The sequence below is a fragment of the Thunnus albacares genome, chromosome 20, assembly GCF_914725855.1.
Source record: "Thunnus albacares chromosome 20, fThuAlb1.1, whole genome shotgun sequence".
In the NCBI taxonomy this organism is placed as follows: domain Eukaryota; kingdom Metazoa; phylum Chordata; class Actinopteri; order Scombriformes; family Scombridae; genus Thunnus; species Thunnus albacares.
Window position 1 is genome coordinate 13,657,291 of NC_058125.1, and position 27,837 is coordinate 13,685,127.

Sequence of the window (27,837 nt, forward strand, 5' to 3'; positions counted from 1 at the left end):
TGCAGGACAGAAAGGGAAATTTTTGGCCCTGAGACTTCCAGGGACTTGTGTAAACAGCAGGAGCTTTAACCAATGAGCACAAAGCCGCTATTCTTCTCTTCTTCTATGGCGAGTAAGCTGCCAGCTTGCTTTAGCAGCAGTGCTTCCCAGGTTGGGGAGACTAAGGTTGTGCTGAATAAAGAAGCTCATTCTTAGCATTCTTCATTTTTGATCTACTGTGATTGTACATTATTTAAAACATTTGTTTTTCTAGTAATAGAATTGGATATACTTAATATCAGTTATTGTGTAGATGTTGCTTCAAATGTTTCATACGTATTTATGATACATTGCTCCCAAACATTGACCTGCTCCTTCAGTTGCTTTGCTAACCCTCTTCCTTGTTCTACTATATTTTATTGGCTGTAAGAGATGCACTGTAGTTATCTGAGCCAAGGGGATTTCCTTTGATGTTTCTGCCACAATGTAAGCTCGGTCATGATAAGCTACTATCGAATTTCTGCGTTCAGAGTTTCCCTTTGATTTTAATGGTGTACAGTAGTGAGTGTGTCTAATCTGCTGTGAGAAATATGGAACGGAAATGCACACACGCAAGAGAATAGGTGCTCATGGACAGTCTGTTATCCACACAGAAACACATGTGCTTACTGTGTGTATGTGCGCACATGCATGCTACAACGGAGCTGCTTCTTTTACACATGAATTCTGTGTCTCTTTCCACACACATCATATCGCAAATTAGTCCCCTCATAACTATTCTTAATGGACAGTATGGGTTTGGTTAGGATAAAGTATAGTGAATTATTAAAGCTAAAAAGTTTCATGAGATTCAGCAGTAGCTTAAATCTAAATGAAAAATGAGGGGAGAATATATTAAACAGCTACACACACAAACAGGCTTAAATCTACAGACTGGAACACATGTGCACACTAACTTTGCATTTGTTCTCTAACAAAAGCATTTACAGTCACATACAGTAGATACACTCTGTCTCTGTTTACCTCCCTCTTCTGATTTCTTCTTTAGTTAATAACAGAAGAAGTCACACACTGTAGCATAAATATGCACAGGCTCATTCAGTGTTTTTTGTCGCACTTTATCACTCTCATTTTGTCATTTCACACCCGTATTTACAGTCACTGTTGTGAATTATAATTACTCACACAGATTTGCCAGTATTTTTTTTAAATGTGCCATGATGTTGTCTTATAGATCTGCAGGAATAGAATAAACAAAGATTTTCAGTGTTGATAGGACTAAAAAAGGTTCATTAAAATTCCTCTGGTATTCTCTTTGCACCCCTACTCAGTGAAAACTCCTGCAGTGAAGGTCATGTAGCTGAAGTTGTTGAAAACTGCTGGAATGACCTATTACGGCCATTCAGTTCCGTGGTTTTATATTACATTTAGCTAACACTCTGACTACAAAGTAGAGTGGTTAACTTTTACCCTCTTATCTTCCTCTTTTTCTCATTCATTGATTCAACTCATATCTCATCTTCCTTTCTTCTTTCTTCCTCATTGGTTTCCCATCCATTTCTGCCTTTATCTGCTACATATCTTTTTTCTGATCTTTGGTTGTTTGTTCCTTTCCTTTTATTTCATTTTATTTATCTCTCTCTCCTTCTCCTGTATCCTATATATATGTATCTTTCTCTCTCACTCTCTGAAAAGTATGTCTCAATCTCTCAGTCTACTGCCAAGACCAGTCCTACGGTGTGTGTGCATTGCTCACTGTTAAGACATCCTGATGTAACTTTGTTGTGCACAGCAGAGTTACCTCAAGAGTTCAACTGGCTGAACCCAGAAGTAACTTCATTATGTCTCTCTTTAGTGTTGCAGAATTACTCTGCCCTGCAAGCGACAGTCGTAATGAGTTACTGGTAATAACTTTTAATGATCACCTTTGTTTAGACCTCTGATTTTAATAATTGGGTTAAGACTGGACTTTAAAATCCATCTGGGGCTTGTATTTCTGTGGCCTGAGTGGCAGCTGTGACCACAGTCTCTATAGTGCCATTCTCGAGTACAATATGAGTATAACAGTGGTTTAAGTATACTGGCTAATAAAGGATAATTTAAAAAATGTTATCTTTCTTTAATTGGTCTGTCTTAAAAAAACAAATATGGTTCTCAAATCACATTAAAATACTCCACTGCTTGCTGTCATCATCATCTACATCACTTGTCGTAGTCCACTGATTGGTTCTACTTCCAGCTGCCAGACCCAAATGATTTTCTGTGAATCTTTTCCAGACTAATATCTTGTGAAAATTGAGCTTGTAGGATTCACTAAGACTTCTGTAAGGATAATATTTTTCTAGCTGCCCATGCAGGAATCCTAAAATTTTAGGGTAAAAGGATGAGAAGGACTGTGTCACAGCAGGACAGAGACTGCATTTAGGAGGGAGTCTTTTTGCCGAGAGAGTGAGGCTCTGCGGTGCGGTTTGGCATGTGGACTCTTCTCCCCAGCTCCAGCAGGTCTCAGGGGAGACTGACAGAATGGTTTTCAAGTAATGGGTCTCTTGCAAGGTACAATATGTCTCAAGCAGTTCAAGCGAAGGCTGCCGAAGTGTAAGCACCTGCTAACACATCTCTCATACAGGGTGCAGAGTGCTGATAATAAACAACTTGGCAGCTGTCTGCTCGTGACATCACGCTTAATTCCCCTTGCAGCTTCCTGGCAGAGATTCAGAAGAAGTTGGTGGATGTCTTTTGATCTGAGCTTCTTTGGCTGAGAGCTGCCATCCTGGCCAATAGGGTGGTCACAGCATGATTGACACGGAGAATCGGATGGCAGCTTTCCAGCATCCAGCTTTCCAGCATCAGGCAGTGCAGACCGCAGCGGGAGGGACAGTAGAGGATGCCACCGAGTCCAGTTTATCACCAGATTCCCATACAGCATCTCCTAATGAAGCAGGTGGAGCTCAACACTACAGGTCCCACAGCACTGTTTACATCTGGCCTCACATGTGGTTGGATTAAGAGAAATGGGATGAAGCCTCTGTAACTGGATTTCCTTAATGTGATCTGCCAGCTTGGCTGACAGACTGGACTGACCCCTCTCAGACTGCTGAAGAGGTTTATCCAAGAGGCACTGGGAGCTCGAGCAGATACAGTTAGAGGCAACATATTGATGCCATGTGGAGTTGCAGGTTGAATGTGGGAGAACTGGAGTTCCCTGTAGTGAGGATATTAGCAGAACATGTAGACTGAAATTGGAATCTGCTGTTATTCACTACTTTGAGCCTGAGGCAGTTTGACCAAACAGTCTTTCATGTCGAAGAACCTCTGTAAAGGGCCAGACTTCAGTGAGAGTTATGTGTAATTATTGGAGAGGCTTTGCTTGATTTATCGCTTTTTCCAGACTAAAATATCTTGATAAATATTTGATGGATTGCCATGAAATTTGATACAAACATTCATGGTCTCCAAATAATGAATCCAAAAGACTTTGTTGAGACTTTTCACCTAACACCACCAGCAGGTCAACATTTTCAATTATCCAGTGAAATATCTCCACGGATACGAGATGGATTGGCACAAACATTTATGGTTCCCAGAGGATGAATCCTACTGACTTTGGTGATCCCCTGAATTTTCCTCTTCAGCACCGCCAACATTTTTGTTTAGTGAAATGTCTCGACAACAATTGGATGGATTGCCATGGAATTTGGTACAGACAGTCACAGTCATCCACAGGATCCACAGTTATCCACTTTGGCGATCCCTGAATTTTGATCAGCCTGTTTATGTTGTCATAGCATTTAGCTACAGCTTACAGCGTTACAGTGCTGCTAGTGAGTAGACTCTTAGTCATTTGTAATGCACGCTGCTTAGGGGACTGCTGGATGTCTAAATAGGCAACTGTTTGCTAACACGTTCGCTGTGCAACTTAATATGTGATAATATATGATCATTGACTACAGCTAGTGCAGTCAGGTTGAATGCTCATTTATATTTTCACTTATAGAAGAAAGGAAAGTTCCAAGTAGGTCAGAACAGTCTGTTGCACTTTGTTATTTTAATGTTGGTGCTCTTGTAACTTAATCATTTGATATCTTCATTCAAAGAAAAACTCTTAGCTAAAAGACATGCAGAAAGTAAAAGAACAGTTTATACATAAGTAATAAGTTATGAGATCTGATGTTAACTGTAGTCCATCAGGGATACTTGGTGGTTCAAGAGAATATGGCCATGTCTTGGGTTAGAGATACGTCTTGCATATTTTATCTTATTTTCTGAAAACAGTGTGTCATCATCATGACATCATGACTTTTGACATCTCTTAGGCTTCCTCTTGTTGAGGACAAAACCTCACCCTTCATTATCATTCTGTGCACTCATGTACACACAGATATACTCCTCTTCTTGGATAAAACACGCTCTGTTTCACTTTCCCCCACATAGACGCACAGACACACACAGACAAACACACATACATGCACACAAAATTAAACAGGATATGGAGACAATGATGAAACCTCAGTGTAATGGTCAGGGCTCAAACATCGAAAGGGATGACAAACGTCAATCACGCCCTCAAAACAAATTATCATCCATATGTCAGTCCAGATTTGTGTGTGTGTGTGCGCATATGTGTATGTATGTGTGTGTGTGTGTGTGTGTGTGTGTGTGTGTGTGTGTGTGTGTGTGTCTGTGCGAGATAGAGAGAGAGAGAGACAGTGAGAGAATGTGTGTGACGGAGAGACTTAAAGAGGTCCCACTGATATCTGAAATTGGATCACAAGATTAAAAGACCAAAGTACTTTACTACTGTACACACAGGATTTAAGAACAAATGGACACAAACCAATTTTGTCTCTTCAACAAAACATCTGTGTGTGTGTGTGTGTGTGTACAGTGGGTTTTTATGAAAACAAACATAAATGATGTAAAGATATCATCTTTCTGAAAAAAAGAACAGGAATGTTGAAGTCAATACACAGATTGTTAACTTGAGCGCATGGATTGGCAGATGATTTTCTTTTTGTGATGGACAGACTCTTTACATGAGGAGTGGAGTCCAATTTGGTAATCCCAGGACTGCATCACAGCTTTTTGCTGATGAGATGGTTTCGCTTGCTTCACTGGACCGTGACCTCCGATGCACACTGAGGAGTTAGCAGCTGAGTGTGAAGCTGCTGGGATGAGGATCAACACCTTCAAGTCTGAGATCATGGTGTTCTGCTGAAAAACGATGGATTCCCGCTTTCAGGATGGGAGCAAGTTGCTGCCTCAAGTAAAGACACAGCAGTAATCCAGACTTACGTTACAACCCTTATTTATGGTCGTGAGCTCCCTGTGGTGACCAAAAGATTTGTCAGCATGTCTGGGTTCAACCGTAGGGTCAGGATGAGTGGCTTTAGCATCTGGAAAGTTGAACTGCTGCTTCACATTGGAAGTCTTCTGGATGCTCCCCTATGGAGGTGTTATGGGCATGTCCAACTGTGAAGGGACCCCAGGGCAGACCCTGACCATGCTGGAGGAATTACAAATCACATGGTCAGGGAACAACCAGGATCCCACTGGGGATAGTGGCTGGTGAGACGGATGTCTGAACAACCTTGCTGCTCATAATTGCTTTTTAGAAGAACATAAATTAAGGAAAGAACTACTATCAGACTTCTGTTTGGGTCAAAAGATTAATCACATTGTCACAGAGAAGACTGGTAGACCAAATACGAATCAATCCTTTAAGAAAACAAACACAACACAAAACCTCTTCTTGGGTAAACATGAAATGTTTCAAAAAGTATTGGGGCCCATTTATTAACATTGCTATATTGGATATAACAGATGATCAAAAAGAAAAATTACTGCAAACCATGCATGAAATTGAGTTTGTTCTATCTGGGCTATTATTTAGAAAACTGATATTTATTTTAGACTATTAAAAATAGCTATGAGTAGTTTTAGTTTGTTTTATTTCTGTTTGGAAAACTTTGTAAGTAAGGTTTTTTTTCCAAGTTCAGATGAGCTGACGCACAGAGTGTAAAAAGGTTAACGCAGCACTTTTCACGGATTGTCCATAAACACACCGATCATCATCGAAAGTGTGCAACAACAAATCATTGCAATGCACGTTTACCAGCTGATAATTTATTCAGATATTATATCATTTGGATAGATCTGAGAGACTAAAGTGATTGGATGATGGGAGCCACTTGGTGAGGAGCATAGATCTTTCTTATCCTATGTTTTGGAGAAAAATACGAGTAATATCTGGAGTCTTGTGGGTCAATTTGCAAAGAATAATGCTTATTTTATAAAGAACAAAATTAGTTCATAATTCCCCCTGGAAACAAATCTCACTCTCCAAGCTGAAGTCAAAAAGAAAGGCTGCACAAAGTTTATATTGACTTTATGCAGTCTGCCCATTTTGTGTTTTTTCCATTTTCAGGTTTGTCTCATAACTTTTGGTTGCTATCGCCAGCTATAGTAAATACAAATCAGTATCAATTATTGGTCCTGATTGGTTCATGCAGCCTACTAAACATTTCTCAAAGTTGAGAACACAGGTCCACATTTATCATCATATAGCCTGATATCACAGATATTGGATTTTTGGCACAAAGTTGGCTGCAGCATTAACTAGCTTGCAACTAGCTCACAACTAGCTCAACCAACTTACTTTGTGTTGCCACAGTAGCTTGATTTTTCTTGGGTTTCAAGACCATTTCAAGCAACACTGTATGTTATATTGGAAAACTGGTCAGATATTTGCTAAAAACAGCAAGTAGCAGATGTCAACCTTCACTACGCGACACATTCCCACTTCCGATGATGAAAATAAGTTATAAGACAAAACAAGGAAGTTGTTGGTCAATAGTCTCTCAGAAAAGGTGGAAGATGAAATTCTCCCTTATGACGTTACAATCAGACCTCCAGGCTCCTGTAGGAAGAAGTCAAAGAATCCTGTTCAAAGAGGGTCGTCACATTAGCCTTCCTAGAAATTTAGAATACATTTTTCTACCAGACAAATCCTGATGTTGCCTGTCACCAAAAAGGATGGTGAGACAATGCTAAGACACCCTTAAAGCTTGCACTGATTTTGTAGGAGGATTCATTCATATCTGAATGGAACATGTAGCACCTTTGTCTTTCTCCAACTGAGGAGAAAGACAAAGGATCAAAGGGAGAAGAAAAGGTCATGAAGACAGTTTAAGATATGTGTGCATTCTTTAATTGTATGGCATTTTATCAGTCTGACGCTGATTACACTTCTTCCTCAAGCAGAATAGTTGCAAATATGAAAGTGAAGCAGCGAAATATTGTTGAAGTTGAATCTTCTGACCTTTTTATACAGAATAATAAACATTTTTGAACCTGAGATCATCTGATTAAGGACATATAAATAAAACTGGCTCCACTTTATTTATCTCTAGACCTTTGTTGAAAAAATAAAATTATTTAGTTGAGAATTGGATCATCCGTGTTTTGAAGCAGTTTCAGTCCTGCGCTCAGCGAAATTATACATACAGACAGGTGGAAAACATCATTTAAAATGTGTTTAAATTAGCTCTGGCAGTGAAAGTTGATACTCAAACAAGAGCTGAGAAGGTTTCATTCCAACACAGTTAATATAATATCCCCTGACAGAAAATCCTAAAATGTTACTGTGTAAATCTTAAAAAACATACGAAGGTTTTGTCATACTGCACAGTAAATGATACAGAGAGGAGCTTGTATTAGGTTTCACATTGCATAAATCGTTTTCATGAACACAGCCTGGTGAGGGTTTCAGGTTGTCTGCCTCTCATTTTCCACTTTCTTTCACTAATTTACAATCTCACGTTATTTGTACTCGATCCGCCTCCCTCTTTCTTTCTGTCACTGTCCTTTCCTCTCCGTGTCCCTTTCTGCTTCTCTCTCCTGTATCTTATTGATTTGATCCTGTAGTCTCCCCCTAATACTCAGCCTGGTTGGGCAGCCGCACTAGCTTATGACGCAGTGAAATGTCAGGTACCTTTGGGAAGACAAGATTAGAGAGCTCAAAGCGATCCGTCTGTCTCTCTCTGTCTCCCCCACTTCTAATCATTTGCCTCTCTGTAGCACACCTCTCTCTTCCTGTTTCTCTTGCATCTCTTCACCCTCTTTCTACTCCTTTGCCATCTCTTCTTTCTTTATTACTCTTTCCATCCTCTCTCTGTCTGTCTAATCCTCTCAAGTGCTGGTTTTCCTAAACCATATTAACACAGGGATCATCTTTGTCTCGTTGAATTAAAATGGAACTGAGAAGATAGGAGTAGCTGCTGCCAAGTTAAAACCTTGTATCTCTGGAGGTAGTAAGATCAACAGCTTTAATTTTATTTTATATTACACAGAAGACCCTCATACCTCGGTTTCAGGGGCCACAGGGTCTTCAGCTTTGTCGGATCACAGCAGGGTCATGGCAAGGTTTTATTTGTATCAAAACATGGCAGGTATAAAGTTTGTGAGTGAATTGCTAGACGATGTGAGGTAAAAGTTGGACAGAGCCCAATCCTCTTTATTCTCTTGTTCTCTAATTAAACAATGACGGATGTGGGAGCTCCTCAGCCTCGGATATATGGAGGATATAGGAGATCTACAGTCTGACCTGGGGGACATTAGCTCTGATTTTATTGAGAATGAACTGACTGTTGCATTAGCAGATAGGGAGCTTCATTGTTCCACATTATTTGACTCAATACTCAGAACAAGTAATATTAATAATACATTTGACCCTTTTCAAACCCCAGGCCAAAGACTTCGAAAAATGGAAGAATGTCTGTGGCCCATCCACTAGTTCATTAAAAAATCAAAACATAGTCTTTCATTGGCTTAATTCATGGATTTGTTGCACATTTCAACCAGAATATTATGAAAATTATGAAAAACTGCATTCAAGATTCATGATGAATTATACGCAATATAGGTTTGCCTGGAAATTTTCAGTTACAAAATAAATTTCATGGAAAGTCTTAAGGGTGCTTATAGCAACTATAGATTTAAAACGGCATTATAAACACTAAATGACATTGGTGAAAACTGATACTGAAGTGCAACAGCAAACATGTACTGTAGGTTTAACTCACTTTTTCTGACGTTTACTCAATGTTCACATGCTAACACTTGGTACTCTAATTAGCATACAAAGTGCAGCTGAGGCTAATGGGACTTCCATTCGTTTTGCATGTATTTGGTTATGATTGTATAGGATGAATTAAGATTTTGACTTGTTGATGGTGCTAGATGAAAAGTCAGGGAATAACCAAATACTTTACGGTTCATCTTCTTGGGACCACAAATGTCTGTACCAAATTAATGCAATCCAAAACCAAAAGTTGTTGAGATATTTTAGTTTCAACCAAAGTGGTGGACTGACTGACTGACAGACTGACGTTGCCAGAGTCACATCATCAGCATATCCTACGTGGGAAACATTGTTGACAGAAGTTACTTCCGATGCATGTATAGCTGAGTTTTCCCTCTTCTCCAAAAATCAGGGATGGCGGAATGCAGCTAATTAAGACATTAAACTAAATATTTTCATTATCAATTGAACAGAAGAAGATTTTTAATTAACGAATCTTGGACATTTTCTGATGTTTTATGACCATCACAATAACCTGGAGTGCATGGCAATGTCATCAAACATCTTTTTTTGTCCGACCAACAGTCAAAACCCCCAAATATCCAATTTCCCTTATATAAGACAAAGAAAAGCAGCAAATTCTCTTTGTTTCAGTTGTTCCACTGTGTCATCATCTGCAATGCACTCAGGCACACATCTTTTTTGGAAGGCCTTTGCCAATAAAATAGTTGATTGATCAAATGAGTCCTTCAGCAAAATGGATCCTCCAATAAATAAGTATTATTAATTTGTTTGTCAACACTAGCATCCAAGATACTTCATTTCTAAATTGTAATAAGAAAACAAATTGATATATGTAGAACCTGAGGAAACTGTCCTACCATTGTAAATAAAAGCATTAAAATGTTACCTTGTCTCCCTCAAGATCCTGGAAAACGAGAGACAGACTGGGACACACACATACACACACAACATATATCTGTCCTCTTTTTCAACCAGTTAAATAGCCTGAATAACAGTAAAATAATAGCATGCTGCTGAAAACCAGTTGTACAAAGCCCTGTGATGCAAAAAATAGAAATGATTTAATTCATATCCTAATACAAAGCAACTAATCAAAAGAATAAAAGATAAATAATTAAATAAATGTGTCACAACCTTGTCATGGTGAACTGAACAAAAGAAAAAGTTGGCTTTACACTCTGTGAACAAGAAAGGAGGAGAAGTTCATCGGGGGCACAGGTTTGTTTACAAGTGAGTGAGCAGGCAGAACAAAGACGGTTTTGTTTCACATCAGCGCTGATGTGTACAAGAGGACAAAGTGTCATAAAAAAGAAGTAAAGATAAAAGAGAACAGAGATCCATAAGGGACCAAGCTTCTCCAGGTAAATTACATTATGTTCCCTTCAATTCTAGGCAGTTTTTCCCTGTAGGGCGATTAAAAGGTCGGTGTCACCATAAAATAGAAGAAAAACAAAACACCACCTGGGCTGCATAAATACTGGATAATATCCTGTACAATAATTATAACTCTGTGTATAGCTATTTAAAAATTTTCCAAGTATATCAGTATATCACTGTCAAAACTAATCATTAAAATTAAATATGCCATTTGTGCTCCCAAAAGATAAGACCACATTTTCTATAAAACTGCATATTCCCTCCAAAGTTCCTCTTTGGTCTAAGCTTGTCTCTCTCACTTAACTGTGGAGATAAACATGTTGGAAGTAAATTATTTCACTTCAGCCTCTCGTTCTGCCATCTGTCATTGTGAGAAACTGTGAAAGCTTCAGCGCCATTTGCACTCGCAGAACAGCACCCTCTTACAATTTTGTGTTACACATCAATCTCCTTTAGTGTTACTGTGGTCACAAAATGGCTAAAAATCAATAAGACAGAAGTCCAAAAGAGCCCATTGGCAATCAGCCATGGTGATGAATAGACAACTAGCTACTCAGTCTCAATGCCTTATTCACACAAAGACATTGTTATCTTGGGAAAAAAAAAAGAACATGCATCAGAGTATCTTGAGTGCCTTTATTTCTTTCTTTATTTGATGCATTTTGACTTTCTAGCTGGTGGTACACACACTTTGTAGCTATGCAGGTTTGTCTCTGATCACATCAAAACAATGTAGCGTACAGTGTACATTTGAGTGTGTGTGTGTGTGCATGTGTATATGACAGAGAGAAGGGGGAGTAAGAGAAGAGGGGGTGTGTGTATTCGGTCTCTTGACTTGTTCACCCGCTAAAATAAGTTGAGGGGTTATTTAAGTGGTTTTGCATCCTGCTGTTAATTTCGTTATCTTTTCAGCCATCGGTCTCTCAGGGGTTTGAGACCCCGGTGTCCGGTCTGGCCAGTGTCACCATGTCACCCCCACTGAGAAAGATGAAAGAGCCAGTTCTGAAGATCTGAAAGTCTGGAAAAACACCACCTCCCCCTTGAGGGAATTCTCCCCTTATGGGGGTTGTCCTCGCTACAACAGCGACCTTCCTCCCAAGAAAAATGTCAGATTCAACTGTTCATGCAAGTGCCCCAAAATGACAAGTATTTATGGTTCATTGATGATCAGATGAAGATATTTATTTTGATAATAACCTGTGAAAAAGTGGGGGTTATCTTATATTCATGTATTAGACAATTACGTGTTCACAAGATCAGAGATCCACTTTGAACGAAGGGAGTACTGGTGTAACACCAGCTGAGAACGTTGCTAGGCTAGTGAATGTCTTTAAGTCTGTTTAGAGTGAGTCTGTTAGTGCTAAGAGTATTTCGGTAGCTCAATTTAACCTGCAAGAGTTTCCGACGTCTTTACTGCAGAAACGGACCGCGGACTGAATCATCCGTCAAGCAGCCAAGAATTAAGCTACTGCTGTCACAGATGAGGAGGAGCTCAAACAGACAGGCTGAAAATTGCTCACTGCCAGAGAAAATAAATGTGACCACATTCAAGAGCCTGACAGGAGAGAGTATGTAACTGATCGAAAAGCTACACAAATGAGGGATTTACATCCTACTTTAATTGTATTATTTCACTTTTAGGAGAGAAAAGAGAAAAAGAAAGAAAGGCTTCAAGGATGAAGACTTTTTCATTGAATTAATAGTATATGAGGGAGAGCTTCCCAATAAGGTGTGGAAGTGTGTCTTCAAAAAGTTTTTTAAAAACAGGCGTTGGGAACCTGTGCCAAAACCTAGAGAATGTCGCATTATGGGTTGTTTGTAGCTTGTGTGTTGCTAGGCTAGCAGTTTTTTTCAAGTCTGTGTATACTGTGTCTTTTAGAGTTAGCTCAGTTTGCCCAGTTTTACTACTTTACCTGCTTCTGATGACTCATTGTGTCTTGCTGCCACAGAGGAAATAAATTCCTGATGACTGAAATCGATTTGACTGCATCTCCCCAGCGTGTTAAGAGACCAGGGTCCAGGCCATTTGTCATGCTGCCAATAATTACCGGAAACACTAAATGTCATGATGAGGAGCTCAAACAGACAAAAAGAGCCAAACAGGGGAAAGTGTGAGTATGTGAATACAGCTGCACTGGAAAACATACCTGGACAAGCTACACGGATGTGGGATTTACACTCTGCTTTAATGAAAGTATTTCATGTTTCACTTTTACAAGAGATCTTTGCGGGTATCCAAAAGCAGAACAACGACTATACCGAAGATTTTACATGTTTTTCCAGTGCAAATATAGTTTTAACATCATACCTTCCCCTTCCAGGACTTCCCTTCATTTTTTGCAGACTTAAACTTGCTTGTGATAAGTAAACCTTGACACACAAACACTGAGTTGACCTTTTTTTTTGGTCAAAGTTCTGTCATTATCATCTGTTAATACAATACAATTGGAATCAGGAATGGTTTTAAAAATGATCTGACAGCCATTTGAGAGTTGGCTGCCAAAAAGCATTTATGAGCCACATGTTGTCAGAAAATCTTTTCCGTGTTGTTTTAAAAATTTGGCTGTTTTACAGTCAGCCTTGAAATTTTGTCCTTGAGAGTTTTAAAAGCAGACTCTGCTAGCATGATGTATGACCACACTGGGAGAATTTAACTCAAAATCAAATCAAAATAAAGGCAGAGGTTTACCTCAAGTAACTTTCAGGTGTCTGCAGGTTCAAAAAGAAAAGAAATAGAAATGTAGTAAAAACAACAACAACAACAACAACAACAAAAAAAGTTAATTCTTTGGAAAATAACCATCAGTGATGGAAAATAAACAACATTTATGGTGAAACAGTCCTTCACCAGGACTTGCCCAATGTCAAATGCATATACAGTATACTGTATTAGCCAATAAATGCTGACAAGAATCCTGTGAGATGGCCTCATTGTTTACAGTAATTATACTAATGGCTCACAATCAATATGAAGTGATATATTAATATCAAAATGATGTACATGGCATGTTTAGTGTTAAACATTTTCAACCCCCACCTGCATTTAAGCCCTGCTGCAGCATCCTTGAGCAGGATAGTGAATCCTCAGCTCTCTGTAGCTAACATGACCTCTGACCCTCCCCACTGAAGGAACAGCAAACCTCCCCACGGTGATGAAGAAAATATCACATTGCATGCGCAGTACACACATAAAATCTCAGATGCTGCTGCACTCAGAAAATTTAAAAGTAAAAGTAGTAGGACTTAACAGAAAATACAATTTTAATGACTAAATGATAGACGTACTACTGAAAAGAGTGACAGCCATTGTAATTATGTTTTTTCTCGTGTTGCACATCATGCACAACAAACTTCTCCATTGTGGCTTTTTCTAATGTAATCTGCTAACAAACTCAAACAAAATACTGCAGCCTGCTCCTACTGTGTTTTTGACCAACCAGGCAAATTATATTTGGGTTCCATGTTTTGCATATTTTTAAAGCAAACAATGGCAGCATGTTGAACTTTGATGAAGCTCTCAGTGGTGGTTTACGTATGTGTGTGTGTGTGTGTGTGTATGGTATCCTGACAGTTTTGTTTTATGGGTATTCATGGTTGTTGAGGGGGATGTTTTTTTGTGATACTGTGTGTATTCCCAACATGAGGTCATACATCAGGCAAACAAGGCTGTCAGAGGAGACACACACAGACACAGAACACACACTCATAAAGAAACATACAGAGAGACACTAATACCAAATAGAGAAATAGCAACAAATCGTCAACTCCTCCGTCATCTCTGGTCTGCTGCCAAAAGCTATTCTTGTTCCAGGCAAGAGGCAAGGTAAGTAAGTAACACAAATTAATCACCACCATTAAAATAAACACCTTACTGTAAAGTATATTTGTTGTTTCAAACTTAAAGTATATGTGTGTATCCAAAGATATATCGTATTTCTCTGTGCCATAGACCTCCACTGTTGTCCAAAAAACTATTAAAAACACGTCATTGAGCCACACCATTGTATGTTCCTTCACCGCAAAGAGTTTTGGAAGCAGTAGTTTGTTTAGAAATGACTCATGTTGTACATATAATTGTATCTTCTGGACACAACCAGGTACAGTGCATTTCATACAAGTTGAAAAGCCGTACATGCGCAGTGACATCTGCCTTACACGGAACTGTTCTTACTTACTTTTATCTGCCTTGTTGGTTTTATTTTCTTTTGTAAAGCACTTTGTAACATTGTTAAGAAAAGTGCTATATAAATAAAGTTTATTATTATTATTACTCTCTGGAGACCAAAAATGTGATCACTTTTACCAGTCTTTGGAGTCGTTTCTTAACAAACTACTATGACTGTAATCTTTGTGGTGATTTCAACCAGTGCATCAGGGTGGCTCAGTGACGTGTTTTTTTAATAGTTTTTGCACAAGAACGGAGGTCTATGGCACAGAGGAATAAGATATATCAGGCTTTGGATACACACACAATACTAAGTAGGATCAATTCATTGTTGGTTTGACTCTGCACATGATAAGAAAAATGTAGAAAATCAACAGCCCTATCCTTGAAAATAAAATAGTATCAAGTAAACTGACACACACATGAAACACAGTCCTCCTTTAACACTTACTTACTTTTGAATACAAAGGCCAAACATTACTTGATAAAGCAAATCAAAATGTATTGTTCCTAATAATAATAATAATAATAATAATAATAATAATAATAATAATAATAATGATAATAATGTCATATTTTTGAATGGGAACACCCATACATTGACCTGAACATGCGTGTGTGTGTGTGTGTGTGTGTGTGTGTGTGTGTGTGTGTGTGTGTGCGTGCGTGCCTGTGCATGTGTGTGTATGTGCGGCTGAGTGTATCAATCTGTGGTTGTATAGAAAATGGACAAAAAACTAAGGTTAAATAATAACTTACTAGTTCATACTGTATCTAAAGTAAAATAGCAGCATTCATCTTTAAGAGCAGGTGACAGATTTATAATTTACCACAGGTTATCTGAGGACGAAAGGATATGGGATTTGGGGATCTATGTCTGTTTCTCTTTATGTGTGTGTGTGTGTGTGTGTCAGATGTTTTATTCATTTCACAGGGCAGCCAAGGACAAGAGGGAGATTTGAGTTTTTGGAACTGTGTGTATGTTTGGGAGGCTTGGGTTATCTTGTGTTTGTGTGTGTTTTTGTTTGTGGTCTCTCAGTGCCATCTGTTAAATAATGAGTCACCTGTGAAGTCTGTAACAGCAGTATGTGTGTCTCTGCGGGACTATCGTAATCGCTGTCACAATGAATTAAGATTCAACTTATCAACAACACACACAAACAGATACACTCATATGAATACAAATATGCCTTGATTACAACTTCAAAAATCCCAAAGCAATTAATAGGTGATAAATACGACATATGTCTTTTTTCACACTGTTCACTCAAAATTAGAGCTTTCTTTTGGGTGCCTACAGAGAGTTTTTCTCTACTCACTATCTCCATAATCAAGTACACATCTTTTAAATGTAAATGTGATTTAAATATAATGATTAATTTTTAAAAATAATCATTCTGTCTCTAGTTTGGTCCTTCCTTACCTAATGGATGGTGCATTGTCATTAAAAATCACTGATGTAAATTGTCACTTTGCCAGGATGGTGCTCTACTTTACCCGAGGGCACACAAGTAATCGTCAGGTAATCATGAAGTAATGTCTTCCAAATTACACTTCGGTGCACTTTACCTAAAGGGGCGCAATAATAGCAACTAATATGTACATATCGGGGGAAGTAATGATCAATTTGTGTGCCATTTAACCATTTAATTACTTTGAAAAACAGGCTAACAACGCCGCTTGCAGTGGAGTTTCAGAGCTCAAAAGTAGTTTGCAAAGCCAAGCAATTATTGCTTGTAACTGAGCATATGGATGGACAGCAGAGAAGATAATGCTGCAGAAGATGATTTCAGAAGATTCTTTGAATGTTTAATTTTTTTTTTTCCGTCATGACAAATATTGGAATGTATTGTATTGTATGTAAAATTAAAAGCCTTCATTTCCCGACTTTTATTGTGAAACATTACACAAACATTTCAATATAACTTGTGTGAAGTATGAGCAGTCAAGTACTGGAGGGGGAATATGGCCAGTGTTAAAGTAGTGTAGTTAAAAACTAAACAAATCTGAGGTAACGTTACGCTGGATATAAACATTAATAGCCAGTTAACAGCACAGTCAAATATCAAATATAAGTCAGCTGTCTCTCTAGCTCCAAGCTAACTTTTTTTCCTCCCACCTCCAGCTAGCTGTGCTCTGCCCTTGTCAGTTAACAGCAGCTCACGCTTCTGTTTTTTCCCAGTATCTGATTCTTTTTGGGTCAGTGTCAAAATGTGTTGCAGCTTTCGCTCCTTAATTTTCCTCCGCATGTTCACTCTCTACAGTATTGTGGCATGGGTGTTATGGAAAATCTAGTCACTGACACTTGCACAGGTCCTATATGGTACTTCAAATATAGCTACCGCCATATTGTGGCACTTGTACATAACTACAAACCACAGTCACATTATAACAGGCACCAAGAGGAGGGGGGGGACATTTCTTTTCATTTGATAACGTTAAAAGTAAAGTTAGGCTTTGCTGTCGGTTTCCCAACTCATTTTTAAAAAAGACGAAAGAAAAAGAGGGGGCTAGAGAGTGAATGGTTGGTAAGCTGGTAAGAAACCAGTGAATCAGATCAATAAAAAAATAACAAATTGTTTCACAGCAGTTACTTTCTAGAGCACAAATAAACATACTCACACCCCTGCACACCACCGTGCAACCCTGCAGCGGTGCGCAGCAACACCTGATTTGGTCTGAATACGGCCTGAGTATTTTTTCTTTATTTATTTGACAGCAACAATGCTCATTAATCATCAGTGTACTGTAAATGAGCCTAAAAGGCTCATTTTCATCTGTTGTTGCTGGCCAGATGTTAAAAAGGCAACCTAAATTTAGAATAAAATTACATCTTGTAAAATTCATGGTACACAACATGACAAATATCTGCAGAAAATCACCTCACTTCTGTGGTAGTTGTAGTTTCTCTTACTTTGCATCAGTACTTGTGTTTTCTCTTACCTTCTATTTTTTTGATTGCTATGCATCACAACACCGAGGCAAATTCCTTGTACGTGCAAACCTACTTGGCAATAAACCTGTTTCTGATTCTGACCGACTAAAAACAGTACACCTCCACCAGTCAATGTCACAACACAAAATAGTACATGATAACATTCCTTATTAAGTAAGTAAAAATGTACACATACTTAACTGATTTACTACTAGTAGAGTCAGTGCGTCTTTTGTTCTGAGTTGTGTTAGGTACCTAAGCCTTGGTACACCTGCTTGCATGTCTAGTCATAAAACACTGGAATCCATTGCACCTCATGTGGATTCTGTTCTCTTTGAAGAGGGGTTTGACTATAATGATGAAAAGATTTTGGATGGATTATTATCTTAAATCATTTACTTATTCACTCATGTGTCTCCTCTAGTCCTGAAACAGTGAAACTAGATTTGGTTGTTTTCTTTTGGTTTCTGAAGGTCTAAACAAGTAGTACAAAGTAAGTTATTTTTACATACTGTCATCTACAACAATGAGAAACATGTTAAAGTCTTAAATTAGTAATCTACAACAATGAGAAACATGTTAAAGTCTTAAATTAGTAATCTACAACAATGAGAAACATGTTAAAGTGTTAAATTAGTAAACTATACATCAGTAATTATCTTCAGTGTTGCAAGTACTGTTTTCATCCTGAGTCCACAGCGGAGTCATGAATAAGTTATTTCATCTACTCCCTCTCCTTCTGCTCCCCACCTCTATTCCTCTCTCTCCTGTATTGCAAACACACACAAACACACACACATCCAAGCTCATTCAAACACAAATACACACAGCAGTGACATGTGGCTGTGGAGCCATTGAAGCAGAAATTATGTCTATTAATCAAAGTAATTGTGTGTATGTGTGTGTACACATGAACGTGTGTCACTGGTAAGAGTGTGCATGTGTGACCATGTGCAATTTAACTGTGCGTGTGCGTGTGTGTGTGTGCCAAGGGTTCACAGCGAGGTCAGCAGCTCTCACTGGTACCAGACTTTTCAACACCCATTTAAATGCAACTCTAATTATCTCACCGATAATTATACACACATTCAAACACAGAGAAAGACGTTGATGCGGGCATGTGCATGTGGGTGCACACATTTGTGTCTGTCTTAAGGTGATTCAACACGTAATGAGATGGAGAGAAAGGAACAGGAAGGCAGACACATTAATGCATCACAAGATGACTTGATGGATGTGTAATGAGCACCCTTTATATGTACAGAAACACACTCACAGAACTGATGTGTCACAGGACCAATTTGCTATATGTTTAACACTAGAATCGCCATGACATCAAATGTATAAAATTCATTTTCCCCTATTATTTAACACTCGTAAATACATATAAACCATATATAATGACAGTCTTTGATTTTAAGAGATTTAGTTATTAAACACATCCTGAGATAATAAGAGTATAGACCAAAAAGAAAGTACAGGTAGGTGACCATACCAATGTCTGCCTGGTCATCCTACAGTACTGCTATAATTGGAGAGTGGTTTGTGTGTTTGTGTGTCCCACTATTCCTCCAATCCCCTCCAAACTTGCCCCAAAAAAGGTTCAAGGGGCCATATATTTGCATATAGTATAGTATAATATAGTATTTGCATGCATTTGCATATGGTGTTCGTTATTTGTGTTTTTCATTATTTCATCTTAGTTTTAATGTTAAATAAATACTCTGTACTTTTAAGTTTCGATGTAGCATGTAGTATGCAGTATGCAAACAAAAATAAAATCTGCAGTTTGTGATAATAATAATAATTATTATTGTCATTATAATTATTATAACTTTATTTGTACGGCACCTTTCATACAAGAAATGCAGCTCAAAGTGCTTTACAACAAAAGAAATTACATGCGCCAGTGCGTCACACGAAAAGGACATAAAAAGAACGTAAAAGCATGTAAAACATGTTAATGTAACATAAGATGGAAAATAAAACCCACTTGATAACATTAATAAAAATAAGATAAAATAAAGTGAAAATACAATAGATCACCAATCATATGTGATTGCTATTGTTGATGCTATTGTTCACTTCCACTTTCCCAACCTACAGGCTGACAAGGTAATTGGAGCTGCCTGAGGCCACAGGTAATATGTATTACCTGCATATGTATTTTTTTTACTGTTTATTTTCCTCTGTTTGACCTTTGTCTTAAAATGTACAAATAAACATTAACATATTGCTGATTCACCATCTTAGCTAGCTGCTAGCATTACCATGCTAAGAAAGTACCTAGGTGTCTAGCTGATTCATCCCACAGTAACAACACTGACAATTATCATTTACATACAAAATCTTATTCATACATGACCTAACATGGCCGTGGTTATGTGGGTCTAATTTCAAATTAAGTACGTGCATAAAAACCGCATTGGAAATATTTACTTTTCAGCTGAGCGCTGAGAGGACAGTAGGCAATGAGACAGAAGAGGTCACTGGAGCCGCCTGAGGCTACAGGTAATTAATCATGCTTTCCTATTAACCCCTCATCTATGGACTCAACTACAGTCATAGAATACAATTTAATACGTGGATAATTAACTGCTTTGTGGGTCTCATTTCAAACTATCTGACTTTTCAGCTTAGCACCGTGAGCACAATTGCCAGAGAATGAGGCTGACCACGCCATTGGAGCTGCCAGAAGTCACAGGTAATTAATTACTCATACTTTCCTATTACTTCTTTCATGCAGGGTGTCCACTGCAGGCATATATTAAAATTTAGTAAGTGCATCATATGTGCATTACATGTTATGTAAAATTTTCACAAGTCCCATTATAAGTACATTGACTGTTAATGCATAGTGTCCACTGTAGTGATCACATACAAATATCCTTCAAACTGAATTTTGGAAAATAATGCTCTTCTGCATGTATTCACATTTGATTAGTTGTAATAAAAACATGAAGCAAAAGCATCTCATTCCATTTCTAACAATTTTTGCATGAAAGGATTCAGCAATTACTATATTCTACCATCATTTGTTTCATTAATGTTTGTTGAGCCATGGCTACTGTTCAGTATTCATCCCACAAAAGATTTTCACATACCACAAACAAAAAAAACATGAAGTTCTCTATGATTATCGGATATCTTAGTTTGACATTAACAATACCAATTTACACTGACTGCCTGCAGTTTTCAACAACATTTGGACACAGGTCAACACCGTATGGCCAGTCAGCAGTGGAAAAGATCAGACAGGACTAGAAAGAAGGATAGAAACTTCAGAAGAGCGTGGACAGCTCCACAAGAAGTCACAAATGCAGTTCAATTTCATACACCTAAGATGGATTTAGTCTGCATTTCCTGCAATGCTGTCGTGTTCCCTTAGGAGATGTCAAAAGCTCATGGTGATCACAAGTCCTTCAGTGCCTGTTGCAACTACGGAAGAATATTCAAAGACCCTACTGACACCATCAGCAGTCTGTCCTGACAGTGGAAACAAGCCAACATTTTCTCAGATCTTTGTCTTTGATCAAGACAATGAACTTAAGAACAGACTTCACCGGGCAAAGGGTGATGGAGTTGTTAATGCAAACTTTGCATTAACAACAAATGCAACTTTGACCTTGATTCAGGACAAGTTGAAGACTGTCAGTCCTTTGGTAAGGTAAAGAGCAAAGCAAGTACCTTCACAGCAAACCCCAGTAAGGACCTCAGGATGGTGTTTAAGGCAAAGAGCGAGATTCTGTAGGGACAAACAGGGATCAAAGGGTCTTCCCACCAAGGATTCCTCACCATGACAGAAATGATGAGCTTCCCTTCACCTTTGTCAGGCGACAGTTTCCTGTCGGCTGGCTTTCTCAGTTACCATCAACAAAGGTCAGGGACAAGAAAATGAGCGATTTTGATATTTTTTGATTTAATGCCTAAGTAAGTGCCTCTGGGAGAAGAATGTGAATATGTTTCTATATATCATGAATACTTTCTATGCCATCACTCAGAGACTTACATTAGCGGAGCATCACTTTGCCCTGGGACAGCCAGTGCACCTCAATATGGAGATTCATTAGTTGACTGGGCGAGCTTTAATAAAGTTGACTATTTTTATCACAGTCTTTACTATGCAGTCTGCAGTGGGGTGCATTCTCCTTCAAATGGCTGTTCAAAAATAAGGGCTTCCCTTATTTTTCCCCATCATTGAGGCAGCTCCATCTGTGCAGCATGCAACTACACTGTAATAGGGAAAATTGTGCTTTGCAAAGTATGTGTCAACTACACAGAAATGATCTTCTCCTCATGTGGTGGTTGTGAGATTGACAGACATAAGAATCTTGTTTCAGCTTGGTTTCCTCAATGTACTGTACACATGTACACTGTACACCGTGTTGTTGGACAGTGGTACAGTCTTACATTTGTTAGCCACCTGAGGTCCACACATTATTTCTGCCATTTTAATACAAGCCAGTTTTACCTCTTCCACTCCTCCCCTTCTACCATAGACCCATCTTTGTCTTTTTGAGGGGAGGACAAGGGATCTTTAGGGGGAGGTATCAGGTCAAAAGTATATGCCACATAGAAGTGGTATACATAATCTGAAAGCGGGGAACCTGAAGATTAATTTGAGATGCAGAACTCTGTGTCAAGTTTTTCTATTCATAAATCTGTAATAAACATTGTATTTTAGTAAGGCGTCTATTCAAATTTTGAAATTTTAGCGTGTATAAGGGCTTTAGAACTAGGGATGTCAGTCTCGGTTAATTTTGCTTTTGACAGACCGACACCCATTAATCAATAACTAACCAGTTAATTTTCAAGGAAAGTTGTGGCGTAGCTTTCGTTTGTGATAGCTGTCAGGCAGTTGGTGGTCAGAGCTAACGTTAGCTTGACTTTTAGCTCATCCTTCTTTTCCTCAAAGTGTTTTTCAGTGAGCTTTGTCACAGTAGCTCTTAATGGCATAACTTGGGCTCTGATTAAAAGACAACCCCCCCTTTTCCAACAGCTGTTTTTGGAAAAATAGCATCCTTTTTGAATATAACTTACATTATAATATAGTTACATACTCACACACTCTCCTGCTAGGCTCTTGGAAGTGGTAAAAAATTATTTTCTCTGGTAGTTAGCATTATTACGACTGCCTGTTTGTCTTTTTGAGCTCCTTATCATTTGTGACAGTGGTATTTGGCAGTTTGACATATCTCATTTCTGCTGTAGAGAAATCGGAAGAGGCTTTGGACCCATTTTCACTGTCATGAATTTATTTCCGCCATGGTAAAAAAAAAAACACGTTACATGAGCCTTCAGAAACTCCTGCAGGTTAAACAAGACTAATGAAACACTTAACTGTGACACACTCACAATAAACACACTTTAAGACACTCACTAACCTAGCAACATTAATTACATTACATTGGTACTTTCTCCATTCAAAAGGACGATCTGATGTTGTGAACATGTAGTTTTCTAGCCATTAGCGGAGTGTGTATGCAAATTAACCTATAAATCGACATGCGTAAATTGGTCAAAAATATTCACAGTGGTAAACCGATTAATGGTTAACTGTTGACTGCCCTACTTAGAACATTATGATGGAAGTTTATGATGGCCATTGCCATGCTCAATTATGTTTCATAAGTTGTTGCAGCAATTTTGGCTTGATACCATTTGTTACACAGATTTGGTGCAAAATTTAACCGTTTTTGACCACTTGAGAATTGATAAAAATGGTCAAAAATCCCTCCAGAATGCCACATTAAGACACCAAGAGCTTGAGGAACACCATGGAAATATTCATGCTGTGATTTGTTGTCAAAAACTTTTGACATTTGGAGATTTCTGTAAGATATGAGATATCAGAAACTCCCTCATTGTCGACATACCTAGGAAAGCCATACATCCTCTGAATGCCTTTGGTCTCTAGTTTGTGTCCTAGAGGTCACAATAGGTCATTTTATACAGTCAAAAAATGGACTTACTACAATGAAATGGCTACAATGGGGACTAAAACCATCACACATAAATACATTTGGGCTTACTGAATCCACAAGAGTCTCAGCTTTCCAGTCATACCACATTTATGCAATTCCAAGACTGTTTAGGGACTTCAGTATGCAGAAATATTCAAATACACCATTTTTAGAATAGGCGGAAATAACTGCATGGTTTTTGCCTAAAACTGCATCTGTGAAGGGGAAACTTGTGGGTACTCATAGAAGTCATTTTCATTCAGATAGATCTTGAGGTGGGAGGTAAAGGGACCCCTTTGAAAATAGCCATGCCAGTTTTTCACTCACCAAAATTTAACCTAACTTTGGAGTGCTATTTAGCCCCTTTCCCAACAAGCCATTATGACATGGTTCCAGTGGTACCAGTGGATGCTTTAAGTCCTCTAGTTTCATATGATACCAGAATCTTCACTGTAGCTTCAAAACTGAGCCTGCTACAGCCTCTGCAGGATAGTAATGCCAGCGTCCTCCAGGAGTTTAAGAGGTTAATCAGCATTTCACCAATGTTGTGTGGCTTTTTGGCTTGGGCAATAAGGAGAGCACACTCAAATGATGCAGTTGCCTGCTTTTGGTCACTTTCAGCCCTAGGAAAACTTTCCCTAATGTTCTGGAGCCTGTTTGTCAACATAAGTTCATTTTTTCTGAGGAAAAACTCACTGGGTTTACCCACCATCTCAGGGTGTTAAGTAAACTGGTGTTGCTTCAGTTTGCAGGGTTTCATACTTTCATTTGCCAGTTTCTCACTGCAAATGATACACTCAGTTCTGATTTTGTCCATTGCCTCTATGAAGACAAACTCAAAATAAATGTCCTAGTAAATCCTCTTTTTCTTTTTGAGAAATTCAGCATTCTCTTCTCCCTGTATGGGGCTTTTTTTCTGTCTTTATTCAAGAGCATGGTCTTTCAATTTGAGAGCATGAGTCATTGATTTCACTTTCAGATTTTGTAATTCTTTCCTTCAAAACCCCTCTCTTGCATTCAAATAGCTCCTGCTTGCGCTTAGATTTGCTCTGCTTCTGCTTGCACTAAGATATATCGTTGCTTGTAGAGATTTTCTGTGCCCCAGCTTCAGCCCTTCTCTTTGTGCTCAGGCTGCTTATGTGCGCTCATGAAACAGCTACTCTCAAATTTTTTTATGCAACAACCCTGTCAAAATCCTCCAACCAATAGAATGCCATGTGAAGTGTTGACCAATGAAATGATCCCTGCCTCCTTACAGGCACATTCATTTTACTTCTTAGAGCATCCTGTACAGGCGGTTACTCTTTAACCCAGTTCATCCACTCCCGCCCTCCAGGGCTTTATTAAATGTACTTCCCTTGCTTTCATGTACAACTTTTGGAATGAAAGGACAGTTAATAGATACACTCACTGGCCACTTTATTGGGTACACCTATGCAATCCAATGGAACAGCTCTGCCATAAATTCTACATTTATGAGGCTTATGCATTTTCAGTTTTTGTTGACATTGTCAGAAAGGTGATAATTCTATTTTATGATTATTATTGAGGTTGTGGGTGGTAGTGGTGTCCTGGAGTGCATTATATTGAAAAGTGTTCCCAATATTTTGCTCTCGTCATGTATGTCAATGGAGTGGACAAAATATTAGGAACACCTGCAATAGTCATGTACTGCTGAGCGAGCACACGAGCCAGTGCGAGCAACAGGATATTGACTGCAAGTCACTTAACAGCCACCGGTGTCACTAATGAAAGGAATTTCTGATCATTTCTGATTCTTACAAATACAACCTATAATGGTGCTATTACTTCCTTCAAATTGAATTGATGAAGTCATATCTTTGGGCACGAGTATACATCCCTGATAATATGTTTGGCTCTCAACTGTTGTAGGTTATGTGAACTCTTTTTAGGCAACTAACGACAAAATGGACACCGCCATGTTTCTTTTGTTTTTATCTCTACTTCATTGAGTAGGAACGGGAAAAGTACCAACAGCAAAAGTAACAAGCTAACACATTAAGACAGTAAAAAACAAAAGCAACTTCAATGAGCAACTACTCACATACTACTGTTGCTTATTGAAAGTTACTTTTGTTTTCTACTGTCTTAATGTGTTAGCTGGTTGCTTTTGCTGTTGGTACTTTTCCCATTTTTAAACACTAAAATACAGATGCTGCAAAAATGACTTAACCAGTTCAATTTGAAAGATGTAATAGCACCATTAAAATAAAAAAACTTACTTGAGGTCCTTCACTTTGGCGATCAATATTGGCCACCCATCTGTTATACTCTCTCTCCTGAGTCATGAAGGTGACTTTGTTTCTCTTCTATGGCTACTATTATATGTACCTATTATAGTAAAAGAAAAAGCACCTTGTGCTGGTATATACATTAACTGTCCATTTCAAGAGAAGTACATCTAATAAAGCCCTGGAGGGCAGGAGTGGATGAACTGGGTTAAAGAGTAACCGCCCATAAGAAATGCATAATACTTCTTATGCTCTAAAAAGTAAAGTGAACGAGCCCCCAAGGAAGCAGTGATCATGTCATTGGTCAACACTACACCTGGCATTCTATTGGTTGGGGAATTTTTACAGGGTTGTTACAAAAACAATCTCAGCGCAGAGCAGAAATCTGAGAGCAGAGTTTTCTTCACAGAAATGAACGAAATGCTGAGACATGTATATTTTAAGGATGCACGATATTATCGGCACGTCATCGGTATCGGCCGATAAAAGCTCTAAAATGAAATATCGTCATCAGTGAATTCTGCCGATTATGAGAGGCCGATATGTCGCTTTCTCCTCCTCCACCTGACTGTGCTTCCCTTGTCGGACTGTTTCACCCTGACGGTCCCGGTGCTTCCTCACAGGCTCCAGTTCACTCAGCTGCCCGACAGACCCGCTGCTTTTTCCCACTTTAACCTGAATAACTGAAAGGTTGTATAGGTTAATGCTAGTGGGGTATGGGACCCCCGGGTTGGAAGCCACTGGGTTAGTTGATGATTTGAATACTGCCTCTTCTCTTGAATGTTGTAAGTGGGCATGTGTAGTGCAACAAAACATTTTAGGTGTTGCGTTGATTTATTGTTTAGTGGATCAAAAGAAAATAAGTGACAACTGTTTGAACTCAAACAGATGTTTGAGTAATTTTCTAGCAAAGATCTTAATATTCACTTCTCCCAGCTTTTCAAATAAGATTTGTTGCTTCCTCTGTTTTGCAGTACATAAATGGAATATCTTTCTTACACGTCTAGCACAATTTGAATGTGCCACTTTGCTCTCTGGGAAATTGTCAAGGAATTTTCCACAATTTTCTGACATTTTATAGACACAACAATTAATATTATATATAATCATCAATAGATTAATTGATAGTCAAAATAACTGTTTGTTGCAGCCATAGTCCTTTATATAGAAATAACAGCAAAAGTGGAGAAAATGCTTCTTGTCCTGGCATTCTGGCATCCTTCATGTCCCTGAGGGTATTATTGCTAATTTCAAAGTCATTGAGCATTAAATGATGATGATACGTGACACTATTGCACTCTTATATATATGAGTACCTAAATATCTTAGCTTATTATAATGACAAAGTATTTTGAGATGAACATATTTTTGAACTCAAGAAAAGTCTGATATCCCAAAACCTAGATGTGAAGCAGTGGCTTTTGTGTCTACCCTCTGTCTCTTCATTATGCCTGTCTGCATACAGTATGTAGCTACCTGCTAGTTTCTATAAATACCTGCAAATCCACAGGTCTGTTGGTTTTATGTAAGTGTGTCTTTTTTTAATCTGACTGTAACCTTCTTCCCTCTCACTCTCTCTTTGTATCTGAAATTCATATTCACTTTCTCATAAGTCGCTTGAGTTCAACGAGTTTGCTTAGCTCACAGCAATATTTAATTGACATTTCCTCTTGGTAAGCCAATGAAAGGGACCAAGAACATGAAACCGTCCCGTTTCCCCTGGTTACTGAATGAAATGGTTCCTGTGGTGTTAGGACGAGTGTGTTCCCATGACGACCATATGAGTTTTTGTTCCCATGGTGATATGAAAGTTATTCTAGTTCTTTGATTTCCCAACGGACCAGAATGAGAGAGAGTCAGAGAGGAGGAAAAAAAAAAGATTCTGGAAAGAAGGGAAAACAAAGTGAGACACAGAGGTAGAGAACTATGGAGTGAGTAAATGGAGTGCTACAGACAGATGGATCAGGAAAAAAATTTCAAGAGGATGATGGGAGGTAAAAAAAAAAAGGTGGAGATAGATATCTGAAAAAAAAATAAAAGGAGAGGGAGAGAGAACTGCTGGC

At 38.5% G+C, this 27,837-nt stretch overlaps 1 long non-coding RNA gene across 1 annotated transcript; it reads left to right on the forward strand.

Moving 5' to 3' along the window:
- The first annotated feature begins 19,628 nt into the window (after nt 1-19,628).
- LOC122970819 lies at nt 19,629-20,274 on the forward strand. Its single transcript, XR_006399333.1, has 3 exons — nt 19,629-19,700; nt 20,006-20,070; nt 20,195-20,274. It is a non-coding gene; the product is annotated as an uncharacterized LOC122970819 (long non-coding RNA).
- Nucleotides 20,275-27,837: the final 7,563 nt, after the last annotated feature.